At 34.3% G+C, this 22925-nt stretch overlaps 1 long non-coding RNA gene across 3 annotated transcripts in view; it reads left to right on the top strand.

The window, feature by feature from the left end:
• LOC109453591 (uncharacterized) overlaps positions 1-22925 on the top strand; it is an 876632-nt gene that overhangs the window by 679228 nt on the left and 174479 nt on the right. For all 3 annotated transcript variants that reach the window (XR_012496692.2, XR_012496688.2, XR_012496689.2), the window contains 2 exons: positions 3929-4013; positions 12080-12106. This is a non-coding gene — a long non-coding RNA (uncharacterized LOC109453591). The remainder of the gene's footprint in view (positions 1-3928; positions 4014-12079; positions 12107-22925) is intronic.

Genomic DNA, 22925 nt, shown 5'->3' with positions numbered 1-22925 from the left:
TATGTGTTTGTCAAAATTCATCTAAATGTACACTTAAAATAGGTGCATTTAATTGTATGTAAATTATAAATCCATAAAATTGATGTAATAAGAAACATGTCAAACCTCTTTTGATTACTAGCAGAAAGTCTTAAACATATGTGCTTACTATTAGGAATATAAAGTGTTTTTAAAAAGTGAAACATGGATACAGGCAATTAACAAAATGAAGCACCATGTTTTCCAGGGAAATGCTGATAAAAGCTGGCTGAATGTCTTGCATTCTAACAACCTCAACTAAGTTCTTACACCTACAAGAGTAAACTTCTGATCAGATTATCAGTTGGATCAGGTTTGATATTTCTAATTTCCCCAAATCTGAATATTTGTTAATAATTATTAAATTGACACATGTTCTTTATATAAAGCAAAGCATGGGAGAAGATCTTCCATCATTCCACCATCTAAAGACAATTATTGTTTGTATTTTGGAGTATTCCTTCATTTATAATACAATTTTTACATGTCTCGGATAATATGTTAAGTGCTATTTTGTAAGTGCATTTTTAACTCAATATTAAATCATTAACATTTTCCCAAGTCATTAAACATTCCATAAACATCATTTTAATAACTGCATAATAGCTCATCATATGCTTGTACCATAATTAATGATTACTCTTTTAATGACACTTAGGGTTTTTTCCTAAAAAGCAGACACATTTCCTAGTCCATTAAATGTTCTCCAGAAATTCTGTTGAATGAATGAATGAGTCATAAACAATATTGTGAAGAACACATTTGTGATACCATCTTTATATTTTGTGAGAAACTTTAAGATAAATTCTCAGAACTAGAATGTTTGTGAAAAAAACACACATAAAAAGGTTAAAAGCGCTTGATTCATTTGTCAGAAGCTTTTATCTTGAGCTAAAAGACAAAATGACACTCTGTATGAATTTTCAAAAGTTAACCAAGGTACATTATTTTTAAACGTGTTTTAAAGAGTTATGGTTCATTTTTAACTATTGCTCTTAATGGTGTACCATTATGATCAATGAAAGGTAAAACTCTGGCCATTTTTATGTATTTCTTCTTCAAAATAACTTTATGTTAGTCCCATATCTAAGACTATCTTGGTTTTAGGTCATCTCTCATCCCACTACATTTATTTAAGTACAGTTTCTAAATTCAAGACTTTCTGCCTTGATTGTAGCCTCTGCAGCTATGTTTTACTATCACTGCCTTCTTTCATTCCGTTTGGTCTTTTTGTAAATTCTTTTCCACTCTGGAACTCACTGAGTAGCAGATACTAAGAGAACATATAACTAGTCTATTGTGATGATGACAGCAGAGTTGACACTTTTTACTTGGTGCTCTGCTCTACATTAATCTGCCCTGGTTTATTTCCCCAATGCAGCATCAAACATTAGGCTCCAATCTCTTTTTGTGTTGATTGCTCTTTGAATGTATTTCATGAAGTCATACTTTCCCATTGCTGAAAAGGGCTGGTCTTGGGCCTTACCAAACACATTTCAGGGCTTGCTAATCAAGATGGCAATAAAGGCAGCGAGAGTGCTGGCTGATGATCTGGCTCCATAGCTAGAGAACTGCCCCATGCAGGCCCCTACTCCTGCCTGTTCTGACTGATTCAGCCCTAAGTCTGCAGGGAGGGGTTCTTGAGCCTGGTTTGGTGATACAGAGCTGGAAAAGGATTCTGCCTTTGCCAAATTGATGCTAGAACATTAATCCTTGGAACACTCCTAATTTTTGATGGTATTTTTCTAGTTTCTCCATTTTCAGTTCTCCTTTTTCTTTATAATTTGGGGCAGTTGCTTAACATAAAATATTGTGATTTAATTTTAAAAGACTACTTTCCTGGGCTAAAATCTCTTTTTGTAATACTAATCAGAGAGCGAAATTATGTCATGTACCTTACATAAGTCATACGCAGTACTTACATCCATGTCTACACTGGTATGTGTTCTTGATAGTTTAGCCATCATAAGAACTAAAACCATATGCCCTATATACAGCCTGACTGGTTTTTGCAAAGATGAGTCTGAAAAAGTAAAGAAAATGATTGGAGCAACTGAAATGATTAAGTAACAGGATCTCAATAATTCACATATGTTTTAATTTAGGATGGAAAATTTATTCTTTTACTTCTTTGAACAGAGTTCAGTAATTGTGTTTTATTGAAAATTTAGAATTTTTATGTAGATTTATAAAACCTCTGAGAAAAATATTGGCTCACTGTTACCTTCTGGTGTATGTATTAAAACTTGGGTACAAAAACCTGAATGTTTTTTGAGAAAAGGCTCAAATATTTTACAAGGTCACATTGCTGACATTGACAGTAAATAAAGCTGTGATATCTTGAAAACCAATTTAAAGCTTTTTCAAACTAATCAATATTGTTCTTCAATTTTAAAAATATGGTTCGTTCCATTACAAATAAGTTGAGAAACAATGTATGTGGTTAGTCAAAAAGGATGGCAAAATTCCCTTGGCAGCCTCCCATTTCCTTGATTCCATTGCTAAGCACTTGACGAGGGCATGTCAGTGCTGCCAGCTGAGGAAAGGTCAAAGATTTGGGGGGCAAAGGTATTGCTTAGACCATTTCAGTTGATGGTAGCAGAGCACTGAGGTCACTGACCCAGAGGAAGGAAAATAAGCCAAACAAAGTGGCAAGGTGACCTGACATATTTTGCTCTCCCTTTTATATTCATCTCCTTTTAATTCACATTGAATCTTTTCTTTTTCAACGGTATGGGGAAGAACTGTTGCTTCTGGGCCCTAGAAGCACTCGAGTCTAGAAATGCCTGTGGAATTTTGAAATTTCAAGACACGATGAGAAGTAATATTAGGCTAATGTTTGGGATAGTTGATGATAAATTCTGACTTCTGTCAAGAGGTATAAGTAAAATAAAGTGTACAGGTGAATTAGAAACAATGAAACATATATTTTTTGGTTTAATATACTTTGACTTTTATTTTCCTGCAAGCATTTTATTTTTCCATTTGACTTTTATTTTTCTCTTTATTTTCTTCTGATTTCTATTTTTCCTCTCCTCTTTCTCGCTCACTAACACACACACACACACACACACACACACACACACACACACAATCACATTTCCCTCTGAATAAAGGAAAAGGTTTTATATAATATTTTGAGGTTATTATTTCAAACCTATGTTCATTTTAAGGAATGGAAGTTGCCACGTTTTTGAAATATTCCTCGAAAAATAGCTATAATTCATTTTTCTACCTGATACCTACTACACAAAATTAAAGTATTTTTATCTTTCGTTGTATTTTTATATATTTTTTTAAAGTAACAATCCTCTATCACTATGCCATCAGGAAGCATTAAGTGACATGAAATACTTTTGGAAAATATCATAAAGAGTACCTATTTCACTAGATAATCCTAATAATATTTTTATAAGTTATGTAGTCTGCATCCTACTAATGCTCTGGAGTATTCATGTAGACAATGGGGAGTTAATTTACGAAGTATTGAGTTTAAAACCACTACAGCATATTACATTGCTAGAGTAGTACCAGTACAAATGAAAAAAGTGTTAAAGAGAGTATCAAGATACAAATGGTAGTGAAAAAAAATGTCATGATATACTGTGACGAATGGTAATGTTATGAATGTCTTTGGTATATTCTAGCAATTAAAAGAATTTGTTTTTTGTAAATGACATAGGCACATTTAGTCCACATCTGTCAGATTAAGGCTTGAACAGCTAAGGAAAAAAAAACTAAAGGCAATGATTGTGCTTTTTTATATTTATAGGGAAATGTTATATAGAACAATTTGTAAGCTTGCTTCTTTTTTAATCAAATGAGAAATATCAGTTATTTTTCCATAAAACGGGCTTTACTTTTACATTTGACATTTATTTTGTACATGTTTCTTTGTTTTACTTTTCAGGCTCAACTTTCCTGCATAATTAAGAATTTGCAGCTTGGGGAATGCCAAGTACCACATGTGCACTGAAATCAATTACCTGTGCTTGGTAAGTGGGGCAGAAAATATTTGATAAATATTTTTATCTGCAGTAAACTCCACTGTCCATGTTTTATCTATGATTTTATTGAAGACTCTTAAGAAAATTTCTAAAAATAACTTAAAATTATTTTGCCCAACCTGCTTTCAATTTTGACAAGGCAGGAAACTTGCTTTCATGGATATATTTAATCTAGTGTACTTAAAACCAAAAAGTTGGGTAAGCTTCCATTCTTAAATAAAACAAACAAACAAACACCTTTAGGACAGCCGGATGGCTCAGTTGGTTAGAGGGCGAACTCTCAATGAGGTTGCTGGTTGCCGCCTGGGATGGTGGGCTGCGCCCCCTGCAACTAAGATTGAAAACGGCAACAGGACAACAACCTGGAGCTGATGAGCCCTGGAGAGGCACACTGTTCCCCAGTATTCCCCAATAAAATTTATAAAAAAGAAAAAAAATGCATGCCTTTATATAATCCTTTTGAATCTGGTACTTGAACTTTTCATCAAAGTAGAGCTCAAAGCAAAATAGTTCTAACTGATCATAGGAAAAAAATTAAACCTCACTTGTCTTAGTCTGTTCGGGAGTCTACAACAAACAATTATAGACTGGGCAGCTTACAAGCAACAAAAATGTATTTTTCATACTTCTGGAGACTGGGTAGTCCAAGATCAATATGCCAGCATATTTGGTGTCTGGTGAGCACACACTTTCTGGTTCATAGAGAGTCATTTTCTCTCTGTGTCCTCACTTGGCAAAAGGAGCAAGAGAGATCTCTGGGGTGTCTTTTATGAGGGCTTTAATCCCATTCATGAGGGCTTTGCCCTCTTGATCAATTTAGGTCCCAAATGCCCAGTTTTCAAATACAGTCATATTGGGGATTAGGTTTCAATATACGAATTTTGAGGGGGACACAAGCATTCAACCTGTAGTATCCTCTTTCTTGCTTTTTCTTTCATCACTTTATTTTCTGAAAATCAGGGATTTAGAAACCCAGTATGTCTTATCTCAACTGTTTATCACATCTTCCTTAGAGAGTAAAAACTTCGCAAATACCTAAATATTTTTTTTTTTATTACACTTGGCCCTTAGCCTCTGTTTTTCCTTTGGAATTTCTGTTAATGATTATTTTTTTATAAGAATGAGTAATATGTAAATAAAAGTGGGCTGCAATTTTAATCTTTGATAAGTAGAGCTCAGTATATAAAACCCGTCAGTATATTGTTGTCATTGGTTAAATCATTTACAAAACCTAGAATACATATAAAAAGCATTTAGGGAGACTCTGGAAAAAATAAGTCCAAGAAATTAAGATATTGAAATAAACTGTAAGAAAGCAAAACAGAAAAGACGTAACATGTAAAAGAATTAATATTGAGATCTAATTATTCATTCAATAAATAATTATGGAATTGTTTATTATGTTCTAGATTTTAAACTATTTTCACTTTATATTGACAATTTTACTGATATTAAACATTTTTCTTATATCAAAGTAATGGTTCTTTGTTGTAGAAAATTTCTAATACAGAAAAATGCCTAAAGAGAAAAATTTAAAAAGCATTAGTAACATGCTTGAGTATGAAGCATTGCTAACATTTTGTATACAAGGTCTGACAATTATATTTGCGAACTCATCCTAGAAAAAGTGCTACATGCCTCACTTCTGAATAGCACTACAGTCACCTTTGAAGTACTCCCCTTAGGAAGCTTAGTACTCCCCCTAGGAAGCACCAACACTAGCACCTAGTCTTCCCTTCAAAGCAATTTTGGAACTCTTTTTCTGGAATGGCCATCAGAGCTGTCGTCGTATTACCCTTGATGTCCTGAATGTCATCAAAATGTCTTCCTTTCAATATTTCCTTTATCTTTGGCTAAAAAAGATACTGCGGGCCAGATCAGGTGACTAGGGAGGGTGTCCTAGTCACCTGATCTGGCCCCCAATTTTTAGCCAGTTATTTGTTCACTGGCTAAAAACTCCCTCACAGACAGTGCCACGTGAGCTGGTGCATTGTTGTGATGCAACAGCCATGAATTGTTTGTGAAAAGGTCAGGTCATCTATTTCATGCCTTTTCAGCACTTCCAAACAGTAAACTTGGTTAATTGTTTGTCCAGTTGGTACAAATTCATAATGAATTATCCCTCTGATATCAAAAAAGTTTAGCAATATTGGTGCAATAAGTTCGCAAACTTAATTGTCAGACCTCATACATTCATAAAACACTTGTGCAAGGATATACATAGCAACTTTATTTTTGACATCCAAAACTTGCAAGCAACAAAATGGCTCATACTATATGAGTTTGTGAACAAACTGATATATTCATATGATGGATTACTACTAAACAGTGTAAAAGCAACAAATTACTGAAATATTCTAAAAAATGGATGAATCTCAAAAAAACTTTTTTTTAATTTTTTATTTCTTTGCTGAGAAGAAGCTACATACAAATTGCCAGACATAGAAAGTACTTTCTCATGATTTAATTTATATGAAATTCAGGAACATACAAGATTAGTTTATGGTGGTAGAAACCAGAACAATGACTGTCTCTGGAAAGGATCACGAGGGAACTTTCTGAACGGAAATGTTCTACAACTTGATTGAGGTTGTGGTTACATGGGTTTATGCATTTGTCAACCAAAATATGTATAAACCAATGTGCCTCAAATAATTATTTGTAAAAGCAAAATAACCCCTAAAGAAACTAATAAAATATGATAGTGCAATACTATAACTCAGTGAGAAATCAATAGGTTACAGATATGCACAACAATTTAAATGACTTTCACAACATGATATTAACTGAAAATACCATGTTGCAGAAAAATACATGGAGTATTATTCCTAATTAATATGTAAGTTCATGACGAGTTAAACAATATATCTTACACATAAAAGTGAACATCATAAAACTATGAAGAAAAGCCATAAAATGGTAAATCCAAAATTCAGGGAAGTAGCTACTTCTGAGTTGGAAGAAAGGAATTGTGCATATAATGAAATATGGTCTTCAAATGTTTTGGAAATGTGTTTTTTTTTCCCCCCAGCTTGCTGATGGACCCATGGCTGTTTATACTCTTTCACATGTGTGACGTGTTTAATAATTATAAAATTGGGGAGAAAAATCACCAGAACAAGATTGTTTTATGGATGAATTTTATTCAAACCCAAGTCATTCAATTTCATTGTGACTAAAATTGTTCCAAATTGTAAACAGCAGCAGAAATCTACCCCAAACCTGATGAGAACAGTAAAAATTAGAAAACTATGAAGTCATCTCATATATTAGTCTTGAGTTAATATGGCAAACATGTTAATTCTTCAAATATTGATTATTAAATTTAATGAAATTCCATCTAGTACCCAAACAGAACTATTATAGGAATTAGACAAAATGATCTTAAACCGTATACACAGGACTAAATAAATAGGATATAAATAGGAGTAATTAATCAATAAATTGGACTGCTATAATACAACATGTACAAAGTAAAATCTATGTGGTTTTGAAAACAGTCTGTGCAAATATCTTAGAGGTTACATATACAGCCTAGGTTTCTGAGAGAGGGCTTCTTAAACAAGAATGGAAATCCAGTTGCCAGGAAAGAACAGATAGGCATGTTTAATAATATAAAAATGGAAACTTTACATAGCAATAGATTTCCAAAACTTGAGAGGCAATATAAATAGAGAATAGTAGAAGTGAGGATATCTTATATTGTTTGTAATCAGGCTCACTAGAATATTATTTATTAGCTTTGAATGAATTATTGAATTATTATAATTAGATGAATGCTTTCAACTCAAATGAAGTCATTATTCATTCATTTAAGTTATTTAACAAATATATTTCGGGCACCTATTATGTTCCAACACTGTTCTAGGTGCTAAGGATATAGCCATGAATAGAACCAAAGAAGGAAAAACTGCCCTCTTGCAGCTCACAGTCTAAATAAGTAAAATGAATAGACAATGAGTGAAACACATAATAAGTAATAAATAAAACATGTGTTAAGGAAAATAATAAGTAAAATATATACTATGTTAGTAATAAGTACTGTGATAAAAAACCAGACTAGTGATATAGGATATATGAGCTGTGTGTGTGTGTGTGCAAAATTTTAGATAAGGTGTCCAGGCAATTTCTCATTGAAAAGGTGACAGATGACTACAGACCTGTTGGAAGGGAGAAAACAAGTCACGTGACTATTAAAGTTGAGAGTATTAGAGGCAGAGGAAAGAGTCAGTTTGAAGGCAGTGAGTTGGGAATTTTGCTGTAAAAAGGAGAAAAATTATGCAGAAACTGGAAGGTGAAATGGGGACAAGAGATGGAAAAGCTGTAGAGAGAGAAGAAAATTAGTGATAAGAAATAAATGAAAGAATTGTTTGAATAATGTAATTGATTAGACCATATTTGATGCAATTTAATGGGCAAAAGGAAAAGTTGGCCTTACATAGTAGTAACAGAAGAAAAGGCAAAATATATCATCACAAAAGTAGGTTAATAGAATTACGAAGAAAATGGAATAAGCTTGTGAAAGTTCTCTTCTACACCTATGTATTTTCTTGGTGAAATAGAAAGCAAAGTCATTGCTGAAAATAAACACGTGGGAACTAATACTGGAGAACTGTAGGAGAATGAGGTATGAATGTGTAAGTCATCGTTCTGGTGATGGAGAGTCAATGACAGTATAGTACCATCAAACACTCAGAACACAAAATTGAAGTTTGTGATCATAAATGTAAAATGAGTTCAGAAAGCATCGTGCGTGCGTGCGTGCGTGCGTGTGTGTGTGTGTGTGTGTGTGTGTGTTTCTTCAGCTTCATTCTGTGCAAATGTAGATGCCAGAACAGGCTGAGTTGGATTTAACCATGTTGGTTGTTTGCCATCAGGTAGGATGAATCAAAAGAGGAACAATAGTTGCAAGTATATGTAAGGGAGTAAATATAAGTGACTCAGGAAGTTAGCTATGTCGGCACGAAAGTGGGGATATAAGGGTGATTAGGACCATGAAAATCTGGTAGAATCAATGGATTGTAAGTCCTCTGGGGTCAAGAGTTATTGAAAATAAGTTTTAAGAGAGTGAGCTGAAACATTATGTGTTGTAGCTACAGACTGACAAATTCATATGGGGATATAGGAGAAAACAATTGGAATTCTCACAAAGTTTGAAGAGAAGATAAAAATAACATCCATACTGAGATTCATGAAAATTCCAATTCAGTAGTTTGTTTTGGACATTAGTTCCAAGTGACAATTTGTACAATATTTAACTGCTACTTTGTGTCAAGCCCCTCAAAAAACAAAACAAAACAGAACAAAAAAACCTCTGTTAAATGTATTATTAATCTATTTTACATCATTTTTTTCTCAAGCATTTTGGAAGCCACTGATACAATTTTTTGAAGGTGACATCATTTTATCATTTCTGATTATGAGTTCATTTTATACGCCTTAAAAGTAACCCTTTCAAGCTTGAATACCCATGTGTTCATATACATATATCTATGTCTATGTATATGTGTATATATATACATATTTATAAAATGATTGATAATCCTTCTCAAACTTCATATTCATATATTGAAGCATCTTTAGAAATATATGCTTCCTTCTACATAAAATAACTGTTCCCATGTACTCTCATCTGCTTATGGTGGTTCATTTTCTACTCTGTTTATTTTGCATCCTTCGTGTGTCTTTTGTAAGGTTTCAATACGAAAACTTTAGCCCTAATCTAACATTTACTTTGGCTGTTGAAGCCAACATGTATATCCTTTATTTTTAGGAATCTTGAATATGAAGTCACTTAGTTATGCTATAAATGTTTGCAGAAGTATAGATTTCTGTAAGCATAGTTAAAATTATTTTTATATAACGTTTTAATTTGTACCAAATTCCTGTTTTTTTCTATGCACATGAACTCTAAAATATCTCTTTAGAATTTTAGAAGTTTACAGGGAGGAAGGAACTTAGATCATTTGGTTCAGCATTTTGCATACTCTCTGTGAGATGATAATAAATGTTTTATTTATTGCATATTTATTTTCTTATAAGACAGTCATGAAATATATCAGAACATTAACAATTCTGGGAAGTCCTGTAGTAAAGAAATCTGATCAATTCAATGTAGCATTTCCCAAACATATTTGATATAAAAATTACTACCCATCTTTCTTTTTTCCTGAACACCTATTAACATCTCATTGAACAAGTGCTTCTCAGAACATTTTGAGAAATGCTATTCTCTCTATGGATGAGTGTAGAGAGACAGGGTATACTGATAGGTTTTTCTAAAGTTATATGGCTATTTATTAGCACAAAGGATCAGAACTAATTTGAACTCCCGATTAAGTTCTTCTTTCTGTCGTTTGCCTCCTGGTACTTTTTTTATCCCAAGTGTTTTACTTAGCCATATTGGAGCCTCCGGCAAAAGGAAAAATCTGTAACACTAATCCTGTCTTTATTTAAAATGGTGATACTTTGTTTTTCATGGATTTAGTTGCATAATTTTTTTTTTAAATTGATGAAAACATTATGTATTTTGATGACTGAGTTTTTTGTTGCCTCTTATACTTTGTGGTTCAGAGGGTACTTCATTTACCTCACTTAGTCTTGGCTTGGATTATTCCAACAAAACTATGTATATCTCCAGTCTTGGAATATCCATATCATTCCATATTTTAAATTATTTACAAGCATGAAGGATTAGCCAAGTCCCCACATCAAAACCCAACCTTTGGTGAGTCCTATTTCTCACATTTGTAGATAGAAATGTGCCCATGATCCTCTGCCTTTTCATTCCTGGGAATGATCGAATGTCTCTCCAATATTTTAGTGTATTAATTTATAAATACCATGTAGATTATAGCACACTCTCTGAAAGTCTGAAGTTTTAATTAAATTATAATTAAAACTCAAGTCTTCCATTAACCAGTTTCTATGTGCAAGGGAATAAGTTTGGGGCTGCGATCTCATCTACTAGTTCCACTTTATGAAAATCCATATTCACCAGCTTAGTGAACTCTAATACTTCGGCATTATTCGGCATTTTCCAAAGTGCGGGGATGTTAATATTTTCAGGGGAAAAAATACAATAATCAAATTAGTTTGAGAGATAAAGATCTGAAGGAAACTAAAGAGAATCTTTATTTCAGGACTTCTCAGAACATTTAATATGTTAATGTACTTTAGGAATAATTTAAAAATTTATAGAAGGCAGTGTTTCTTAAAATTATCTGACTGCAGAATCTTTGTATGTATGTCTGAATGTGTGTGAGCTTTAGCATAGGACATCTGTCATGACACTATTGTTTCAATGATCACCTTCGGAAAGCTCATCTATAACCCACTACTCAAGCTTTTGTTTTATAGAAAGTGTTTTTCAGATGACGTGTAATTCAATGTTCAGTGACACCACTTTGTTCTCCAGTAATGGCTCCCTGATCCCAAGACTTTCCTGTACATGGGAGAAATATTGAAAATTAATTGTTTTACCAAGTGGCAATTTATGAGAATAGATTTTATTTTTCTGATCAACATGTGCACTTTTCACAGCTGAATTTTTTTGTGACTCTCAGATAGCTGCTATCCACTTAATAATAGAGTTTCCCGTAATCAGTCACTTTTAAAACAGCTTATATGTTTACCCCGACTGGTGTAGGTAACTCCGATCTGTTCACTTCAAAAAACATTTTGAAAATTTTGAAGATCGAAACCATCTTTGTGACACCTCCATTGTTTTTCACATGAAATACACCCCTTCTCCTCTGACCATCCCTGAGGCCTGGAAGAACCTTTATTTTGCTTCTTTTTCTTACTCTCAGAGATGCTTACAAAACAAATTTCCTGCCCCCCATATCTAATTGCTAATTGGAAGAAAATTAATGTTGATCTGCTGAAAATTTAATGTGATGTCCAAGCGTGGAATTTCTGAAAATAAATTTGAAAATATTTTATAATTTAGAAAAATTTTAGATAAATTGTGATAATAGTGCAGACAAAGATTGAAGACTGAACACTATTTAAAATCACTGCCTCTAACTCTCTCTCCATCTCTTTTGTTTTAGGTGTGGATACTTTGATGAGATGTCAAGGTATGTAATAATATACCATCTTTCAACAGTATTACAACAACTACTCATAACATGCCTAGACTTATTTGCATAAGTTAGTTTTTCATTCTGAGCATCCCATCAATAGTCCGTTCTCTGGCCACACACGCGGACTCTATTTGATTAGAAAGGAATTTTCTGATCTTTACTGGTGTCTTTAAGCAGCATTACCTTAGGAGTTTGGGTATTTTTTTTTAATGAAATAGATAATTGTTGTTTATAAAATATTATGTGGCACAGAGTGTGGAGCAACTAAAAACATTCCAGTGTTTGCTGCTGGGCATGAGGAGACAGTGACACAGCTCATTTCCTCAGCCGAGCTCTCTTTGCTGCCTTGTACAACACTTATTTCAAAGCACGCCACAGCTTAGAACTGTCGTGATCCCCATTAATATAAAATCATTGACCCCTGCTCCCGCTGGTGCGACTAAATTACATTCTGCTGCTCAGCGGCAGCCGCACATGGGGCCAGCGCTTTTAGTCCTCGCCAGGTGCCTTGATGCCAGCGCAGCCCCTCCTACGTGCAGGGTTTGCCTTTAATGAGGATTAGGCACCTTCAAAGATCTAGGAGGACCCACTCCCAGGATGGAGGCCTTTCTAATGGCATCTGGGCTTATGGTAGGCAGTAATTTAGTATCTCAGAGGAGACTAGAGAGAGATTCATTTCTTGCCTCTAAGAAATTGCAAGAATGTGTGGTTTTGTGACTGGCTTTTTTCTCTCTCCCTCTCCACCAGCACAATTTCAAGAGCATTATGCCTAACAATATGTTTTCATGAAACCTAGAAGCTGGGTGTGGTAAAACTATATCCCAAATTATGACATATTTCAGGTGGGGACATTTCTCTTTTATGCTATTACTAGGTGACGTGCTATTAACAGAACTAAACCCATTCACAGATGTCCCACGTTTATTTTCATCTTTGTATTTTGGGTGGTGGGATTTCTTTACAAAAGGATTGATAACCTGAAGCTGAGTGTGATCTCTTTTCTCACTGTGTGGTCTTCCTTTACATCGCCCTGACCCTCTCTGTCCTGCCCCGCCACAAGGGAACGGGCTCTCTGAGAAGGGTGATCAGGGTTTGAGCCTTCCTTTCTACAGCGGGCATGGGATTCGCAGGAGTGTTTTCTGTGTTGGTACCCCCCCATGCTTGCCTGGATTGTTAAGGGACAAAGCTGGAGATTTAGGGATTGAAACAAAAATAGTCAACATACTAGAAACAAAACTAGAAAACGTACTTTAGGTAGTCAAACTCCTCCCTTGCATAAAACACAGAAAAGTGAAAAAAAGGTAATTAAATATCACTCACATATTCCTATTAAAATAAATGTGAGTATATGAATATATATGTATATATATACATATATATGCAATTATGAGCAGTATGTTTAAATAAGTTATTTATATAGCAAACTTAGTCAATGAAATATTCAAAAATAATTTATCATGAGAATAAAATCTGATGTTCCAAGTAAGTAATATTTGTGGAAAAATTGGATGTTTTGTCTGGTGAGGGGACGATTCTCCATATTAAAGTAAAACTGATGAACTTAAGCTAGGAGAATTTGAACTCATGTGAATCAGTTGTTTTTCTCTCTGTTTCACTTTTAGTACTGAGACCAAATCATGAAATTATCCTGATTTGGTAACGATCAACATTTAATTTTTAGTTTGTAAGCGTATTTTGGCAAGAAAATGTGCCTTGACTCAGTTCACGTGCACAGTGAAACCAGTCAGTGGTCTAAAATGGGACAGAGTTTAATCCATCCTGTACTGTTCGTACTGTGTATGGAGGCTTTGCCTGCACTTTCTGCTCTCTGATTCCTATCAGAAGAAACAAATTAAGTTTTATGGCCATAGGGAGTATCTGCAGAGAGTTCTCACTAACTGCAGAGAGGTTAAATGGTCTACACTATTAAATTACAAAATTTATAACTACTATTTATTGATTTAAATCCATTTTTGATAAAATGCACAAAAGCCAACAATAAAGGTAAAGTGTGAAATATCTAAGGGTCAATTCATCTCTGTGATATATAAATAAATATAAATAATATAAATATATTCACTATACTTTTTCAAAGACTTCTTTTCGGTTTCCAAAATTATTTTTTTCCTGAGGTTTAATTGTGTTTCATGGAATTCGGGATCTGGATTAACAACTTGCTTCTGAAAGCGGATACCCAAACAGAGGGCTTTCTTTCCAGAAGGGTGTCCTAACCCCAGTCACACGTCTGCTAATTTGGCCTTTCTCTTAATCTCCCAAGAACTTGCTGAACAGAAGTGAAACTATGCACGTGCTAATGGCTTGCTCTCTGCAAACTCCTCTCTCTCCCCGAGAGTGTCTGGTGTGCAAAGCTGAGCTGGAACAAAGATACACTAATTATTCCCCATTAATTTGTCTGCTTGAATGGTCCTAAATACCAGAGTGATTAATTAGCACAAGGCAGCAGGGGCAGGATGTCACACCCTTCTCTGCGTTTAAGTGTCGGCAAGGTTGTGCTCAAGTGTTGACAACAGCATATCTTTAATTTTCTCCAAGAAGAAAAGTTTAGTCAGTACAATTAATTTGAGCTTGGCTGGTTTGCAGGAATATGTAACATGTGGAATGATATTACTGCTGTATAGGCATTTATTTATTTTTTGCCTCCTTAGGGTACAGTAAACTTTTTGGCAACTTGGTTAGTGAATAGTGTATTTCCTAATTGTTTCAATTTGGCTTAATTAGTTTTGTGCATTTTGCGGCAAAAAACATGGATCATAAATAGCTAGAAATTATTATTCATAATTGGCTGGGATGAATATAGATGAATGCATAGATAAGAATTAGAAGAAAGTAAAGAATGACATTAAATTTGGTATCATTTTAACATATGCATTTTCTTTCATGGATTGAAATGTACATCAATGTTATCAAAATAATTTGAGATCACGGAACTCCTAAAAGATATGAATCAATTTATTAAAAAATACATAACTGAACAGTTGCTTATTTGGCCTGCTTTGGTTAGAAGCAGGTTTTGCTAACATTTTAATCTTTATGAACAATATTTTGCCTAGATAAGTCTTCTTACTAGTAACACATATAAATCAATTGTAAGGAATAATAGCATAATAAGTGATGTTTAACACTTTCATTGTATTTCTTTTTTGTAATGTTGTCAGAGTGCCTTTTTTAAAGAAAAATTAACTATTTTAGAACAATTTTGTACTGTTTAGAGAAATGAAGTGAATCAAATAAAGTAGCTGTGCTCATACTGTTTTCCCTCTTTTTTTAAGATTGAACTACAAACATAGTTCTGGAATAGGAGCATCATGGTATAGAATTAAGTAGCGTGTTTCATTTATTACATTATATTTCTTTGCTGTAACTGAAATTTTTAAATTAATTCATTTGTTATGGGCATGCTGTTTTGTTTTGTTTTGTTTTCAAACAGTGAAAAGAGAAAAAATCAGAAAGTGCCATGCAGCCGGCAGCATGGATGTTCTCATCTTTTCTTTCACAGTCTTCCTCAAGCTCTATACAAACCCAAAAGGCTATTCAGCAGCAGGGGTGGGAGCACTGAGCGAGGGAAGGGGTCACCTCTCGCATCTCTCCATGTATCTCATTGTTCATCACTTGTCAATGTATTTCCCACACACCATCTCCAGCCACTGGGTGCCTCGTCCCGGCTGCCAGTGCCATGACCTCCACGACATTATTCTCTCTTCCTCCACTCCCTACATCTACAATTTTGTTTTGTTTTTTAATTTTTCCCAGACTGTGGTTGCAATAAGACTGTCACTGTGACTATGGAGGGTTGTAGAAAATACTTGTTGGAACAACTAAGGATAAGACAAAAGTGTCTCAGTACAATGATCCCTGACTCCTACTGTCTATTCTTCCCCCCGCCTCCATTCTTCCACCTCCTATTTTTCCATAACTTTTCACAGTGTGTATTAACTATTTATCGAAGCAGTATATGTACTGAAAAAAGGACAATCCATAGGCTGGAATCTCAATTATACTACTCATTAAATGTGTAATTTAAGGCAAAAATAAATAAATAAATAAATAAATAAATAAATAAATAAATAAATAAATCACTTAGCCATCTGCAAAATAAGATTATTAATATTTGTTCCTTGGAGATATAAATAAAATAAGAAATATGATTGTTCATCCCATTTGTTTAAATGTCTGTTACTCTAGCTAAAGGACGGGTAACAATATTTTCTTGGTACCCCATAGTTTATTGAGTATTTTGAGTATTTGCTGTATTTGCCACATCAATAGCAGGGCATAAATAATTGGCAATGTTTATACTGAAATGAGGTAACTCCCATTTATGGGTTTTACTACTTTTCCTCTGCTTCAAAAACAGATAAACCTGGAAAGAGTTAGAATGCCGTTGAGCCTCTTTATATCAAAAGGAAGAAGTGGTTTCACTGACATATGTCCCTTTAACTTTGAGACATGTTTATATCTTTGAACAGAGAACCACTAAAAAGTTGTGATAGTCAAAGCTAAATACCATCAGCCCCTTCCCCCGCACCCCCTCCTCATATGTATACACTGCTTTCCAGATCAAGAAATGGAGTCTAGTTTTCCTCTTCTTAAATCTGCCTAGATTTAGTGACTTGTCTTTTCCTATAGAATGAGGAAGTGATGTCCTGGGATTTTCAAACTAGGTCATAAAAAGCTTCACAGTTTCCGCTGGATTGCTTGGTGTACTTGCATTTGTGATGCTTCTTCTAAGACCTGTAGGAAGCTACATGAAAGAGCTACTTGGAGAGGCCACATGTAGATGCTTTGGTCAACAGCTGTAGCTAAGCTCCCATATGACATCCCACATGAACTGATCACCATCTTGAATGTCTAGCCCATCAAACCTTCGGATGACACCAGTACCAGCCACCATTTGTTTGCAAAGACATGAGAAACCCCTAGTGAAAATCACCCAGTTGAGTTGATTTGATCCACAGAAATGTGAAAGATGGTGTTACTTTAAGCCACTGAAGCTAAGGATAATTTGGTATATAGACCTACTAATGAAACAACAACAAAGCTACAGATTAGTGTAATTTAAACTTTTTACATCACAGTGGCCAATCAAGATAATGTTCACAGCTAGAACTTGAGTAATTGAGGGAGGAATTTTATTTGTGTGTATTAGCTGTCTTCATTCATTGATTGATTCACCCATTTATCACTTGGCTATGTAATCAGCCAGAATTTTTGTTTGTTATAGACACTGAATAATTTTATAAACAAAAGATTTAGTTCCCCAGTGTGTATGTATTTAGAAATGAACATTACCAAAATTATTTCACAAATGAGGAAACTGAGGTTAAAAATGTGCATCTTTAATAAACCATTACAAATCATTTTAAGAATTGAGGTGAAATACCAGATTTTGAGCTGTGATGATTTATCCTTAACTCTGAATTACACTGATTCCTAAGGACAATAATTCCCTGAACAGAAATTATAATGTTGTTAATGTTTGAAAATATAGAATGTGAGAAGTAGAATGGAAAGAAAACTCTGACCAACTATTAGGACAATGACACCTATGTGCCCCAAATTCCTTTATAAAATTATCCTAACATTAATAGTAGTGGCATTACTCTTGATCTTTTAAAAAGATTAGTGTCAGTACCATCTTATGTGCTGTGGACAACGCTGGTCCCACAAATCACATCTTTAGGAAGAGATATATAGATGAAAACAATTTAATTTATGGACTTGACTTTTTAAGAAAATACTCATTTTTCCTTTTGCTTCTTGCCTTTGGCCTTCTTTGACAGTTCCAACTGCTTTACTTTATCACCTTCACGGGTTTTTTCCGGCTGGATCTTTAGTTACAAAACTCAGAGTGGGAAAAAGTGACATAGGGTGGTATGTTTAGTACTATTTGGACACCTAGCAGCTTGTACTATCTAAAGCAGTGACACATCTCCTCTCATTTCTCTTTTATGAGCACAGGAGAGGAACAGAGATAGAAGGTGATTTTACTTTGTAAAAAAAGAAAAAAATAGTAAAAAGGCCCATTGGCTCTCACCCTAGGCTGAAAGAAGCAGTGAGCAATGTAGATTATAACTGTGCTAAGTATAACCAATATGATCTCTTGAACACTAACTGACAGTCAGGAATTTCTTCCTCATTCTCTCTGAAGTGTTAACATTGTCATGATGTAAAGGAGGGTGCAACCCAAGTAATGCAAAATGTTCCTTCTTCCAACAGAGGGTATTTATGAAAAGCATTCACTTCCTGCTGTCCATTGAGAGTCTTTCTGCAACAATATTTTAATGTCTACTATCATATTGAAACTAGTACTTGTGAACCTTGATTCACCTGTAACATTTCAAGGTAAATTTGGAAGTATCAGAGAGTCTTAAATATTAGTCCAAGGTCTAATGCCAGGCAGTTACACTGAAATCACCTACAGAGTGTATTAAGAATCTGGGCTTCTAAGACCCCACCTTGCATGGCTGGGACCTGAGACTCTGCACTTGTTCTCATCTACCATCAGATGTGTCCATGCCCAAGCTTTGTTCCATGGAACTGCCATTCATTGAGATGCTCTGTGACAGGAACATCTGTCCTAGAGATTCACAGTGCATGTGATCATTTAAAAAAGTCTTAGAGATATTTAGCTTGGCTGAGCCAAGTATTTCTAGACTTACTGTACCGTCAAAACCTTCTTTAACATAGTATTCCATGGAGCACGGTTGAGCAAAGGGAGTTCGGAATAATACTGAGATGCTCCTCCTACAAAAATTAAGCAAAATGAAACTTCCTTTGCTTTTGCAAAATTTATGTTTTTCTCACATATTTTTGTAATATTTCCTGTAAGCTTAATATTTCTTTTCTCTTTCCATTTGCTTACTAACCTGCTTACTAATATGTTTTCTAATAATTTTTGAAAATTAGAAATCACCTTAAAATTATATGTGTCTCAAATGCTCTGTTTTGTGTGTGTGTGTGTGTGTGTGTGTGTGTGTGTGTGTTTATATATTACTCATCACTTTAAAGGCATAATTCGAAGAATTTACCAAAGTATAAACAAAAGATTCTGCTACAGAGTAAATGCCCACCAGCACGACTTGCCATTGCCAGTGCGAATTTTCCCTCAATGGACTCTAAGCTACCTGGGGCAAAGACAAGCTCTCGCTCACCTTGCCATGTTCAAAAGTCTTTGTTGAATTGTGTTGATTCTTGAAACCAGGCTTCTCCTGAATTGTGCTCTCCGTATCCAGTATGTTCTACTCAATGTCTGATTCACATACTTCAGAAGCTTGCTGGCTTTGTAAGTTTTCTGTTTTATTTTGTTTTGTTTTGTTTCGTTTTGTTTTGTTTTAAAGATGATTGACATTTCATCCTCACTTTGTATATTAGAAACATCAGTAACCAACATTAGCTCATCATCCCCTTCAGCACAAACACCCAATCTGTCATATCTTTGACAAGCTCCTTGAGGACAGGGATTATATATTTACTTCTCTCTGCTCCTAATAAACCTATAATACTCTTTGGTACAAAAGCATTCAAGAAATAGTTGTGGAGTGGATATAAATAACCAAAAGGAAAATATGCTGCACAACCTGTGCCCATTATGACTTCCTCAATATACTGTAGTTCTAAAAAGCAAAATCCCAGACTTGACAGTTTATGGCAACCTGTGTGCCAACCTTGGTCTGCTTTGTGCACTAAACGGATTTCTCCTGTTTGCTTTTTCTGTCCCTTGCTCTCTCTTGCTCCTACTCACATTCAAGCTCTGAATATTCAGCGTTGCTGTTAAAAGTTAAAGTTGAAATATAATGAATTTCAAAGTGGGTGTTTTATTAACTGCACCCATAAACAAGTGAGAGTTGCATTACACTGTGACAAAAGTTCTTCAGCTTCTATGGGCCCTTGTGTTCCCAGATGAAGAGCCAAATGGAAATGTTCAATAAAACATGTGTGAGACTGCACAATAGAACAGTCCTTACATTTTACATCAAGCTACATCAGGGTCACGGGAGGTGTTTTATTAGCACAGTCAACAATAATATCATGATTTTTATTAGGAGGAAAAGATAGTGAGAGACTACTAATTATTTTTCAGCCTGAGGGGCATTTTTTTTTTTCTTGAAATGACTGTTAATTTGATCATTGTCGTGCAGTTCACAGATTTACATGAACTTATTTCACTGTGACACATGGTTAAGAACCAGACTAAGATTGTTGCTTTATTAATGGTTTTCAGTAAATGTATTCAAAAGTGCTAACTGTGTGAGTGTATGGATGATATTGATAGCACTGGGAAGGTTGAATCCTTTTGGAAGTAGCTAGCCTGAAGCCCTTTCCACATGATATTTTCTTTGTTCATGCAGTGAGATGCTAAGCCTGTGAGAATGAAATAAAATCCCAGTGAAATAAGAATGGTGTTGTCTCAGATATTACCAAAGTGGCTTTTCTAGGCTGTTTCCTTTCTTGTTATACCCTTCCCCCAAATAGGGCAGACATTAGATGTAAAAAGCCAGTGATTTCTCAAAACTTGCTTTGGCATAATCAATGAAATACTGCCCAATGCTTTTGTTGTTACATGTTATAGCCTAAGCATAATCTACTAATACACTAACAATTGTTGTTCAATGTATCTCTAAAGCTAATTTATTATAATTTTCTTTTTGATCTGCACATGTTGTGTTAAACTGAAAGCAAGAATCTTAAGCTAGTCGGGACCAGACTCATTTTTATTTGATCTTTTTTTACAAACATCATCAATATGGTACAAAGTCTTACAAAAATCCTCTCCTGCCCTGATACCATAAGAGATTCCACATAAGACATAATTTTAATTGTGGAAAAAGTCTTCAAAAAGGGCAGAAGTTTAATATGTAGGAGAGAGCCCGTGATTCATTCTGCAGGGTTTTCTATTAAATTTAAAATTGACTTGTTCTAAATAATTTAATGCATTTGGAAAGAAATCCTGAATTGGATTCAGAAAATTGACATAAGAATCATATTAAATTTGAGGTGAAATCCATTTTTAAGATAACAAATTTTTAAAATGTTATTACAAATATAAAAGTGATTTGTAAGTTATAAAGTATATCAAGATTTTAAGTTATTGTCTTTATTAAGTGAACTGTTAACCCATATGCTGGCCAAAAAGACCAGCCAGTATCTTTATATGTTTTAAATGATCAAAACCTACAGAACATTTGGTGCATATCATCTGCATAACAGAGTGGTTTTATACGTAGTATAACAAGTGGATGCCAATTAAAAAAATAATGTTTATCCCATGGCAAATGTATGTAATTTATATTTTAAGGACATCCACATTATTAAAGCTGCTCTTAACTCTTACAGTGGGAATTGGATTTGACAAGAAATGCGTTGAAACTTCAATTTAACCTTGCTACAAGTATGAGAAAATGCATCGTAGCATTCAAATATTATTTGTCAAAAATAATTAAAAAGCATTTTGAGGCAATTATTCCAATTATACTTTTGCCTTTGTTTATAAGGGGAAAATCTTTTTCCCCAAATGCTCTTTATATGCTTGAATTGAAATACTTTATACCCTTTGGGAAATGTATGTATGTGAAAAAAAATGTTTTTCATGTGTATACCACCTGTCATTAACCAATCACTTTTGAAAGCATTTTAACAATGCCATTTTGCATCATATGAAACTGGCAAAAATTCCAAAATTCTAATAATTCAAAACCACAATTATGGAATTGGGGGCGCTTATTGAGACCTTGAAAATCATTGAGTCTATTTGTCAGCTTCTCAGCAGGATGTGGGCAATTTTGCTTATTTTTTCATTGTGCTTTTCACAACTCCATTTCAAAAGTCTTATAGTTTGCATTGTTGCAATAGCTTTTGATCAAGTCATCAGTGATCTCTTTACACTTGAACAATGTCACCATCCTTGAAATGGTAGACCCCAAATTCTGAGTCTCCAGAGGCCCTGGGACACTGGGCCACACGTGGCATGGACAACTTCTGTTGTAATTCACATTGTTATGCAGAAAGAATTTTGATTGGGGACATCTTGAAATTCCTTCAATTATTTCTCAGAAACCTCACATTAAAACCAGTATAGATTAATTTTAAAGGTCATCTGAAAGTCTCACCAAAGATATTTTAATAGAAAACAGTCTGCATTATGCACACTGATTTGGCTAACAAGTTGTCATAATGGTATAATGTCTCTTATATTACATTAGTGTAAAAGAAAACTGTAACTTATCCCATTGTTGATGCTGGCATATGCTTTGTCATTCAGGGCCATTTGTCACCAAGAAAACTGACTATTACAAAAAGAAAAGAAAAATCATGGCCACGACTCTGAATCACACTGTACATTAGGAAACGAATCACACCAGAGCTGAAACTGCTCTGAGACAGAAAACCATCACACTATAGTCTCTACTTCTTCCAGATTTTTTTTTACACTTTTTAAATTATCATTTAGTCCATACATTTAATGTAATTTAGAAACAAGTTCAGGTCCTTTGAAAACTTACTTTGTCTTTTTATTTACAAAGGAGAGAATTAAAGAGTTTATCTTAAGAATTAGGGAAGCTAATGCCACCTGAAACATCTATGTAGTTTTGATCGTCATCTTATTATCACAACCATTCATGAGTAAAACCTACAAATATCACCACTGTCATTTTATGTTTTCTGTCTGAAACAACTTTCATTTCCCTATGTAATTTGTAAAAAACAAACTGATTTCTTCATGGCATCAAGTTACAAAGTACTTTTATCTTAAATATCTAGAAGAGCAACAAGAATAGTTGATAATACAAAATAG

Source organism: Rhinolophus sinicus, chromosome 2, assembly GCF_057876585.1.
Source record: "Rhinolophus sinicus isolate RSI-liver-muscle chromosome 2, RSI-T2T, whole genome shotgun sequence".
In the NCBI taxonomy this organism is placed as follows: domain Eukaryota; kingdom Metazoa; phylum Chordata; class Mammalia; order Chiroptera; family Rhinolophidae; genus Rhinolophus; species Rhinolophus sinicus.
Note: the sequence above shows the minus strand (reverse complement) of the source record. Positions and strands in the feature narration are given on the sequence as shown.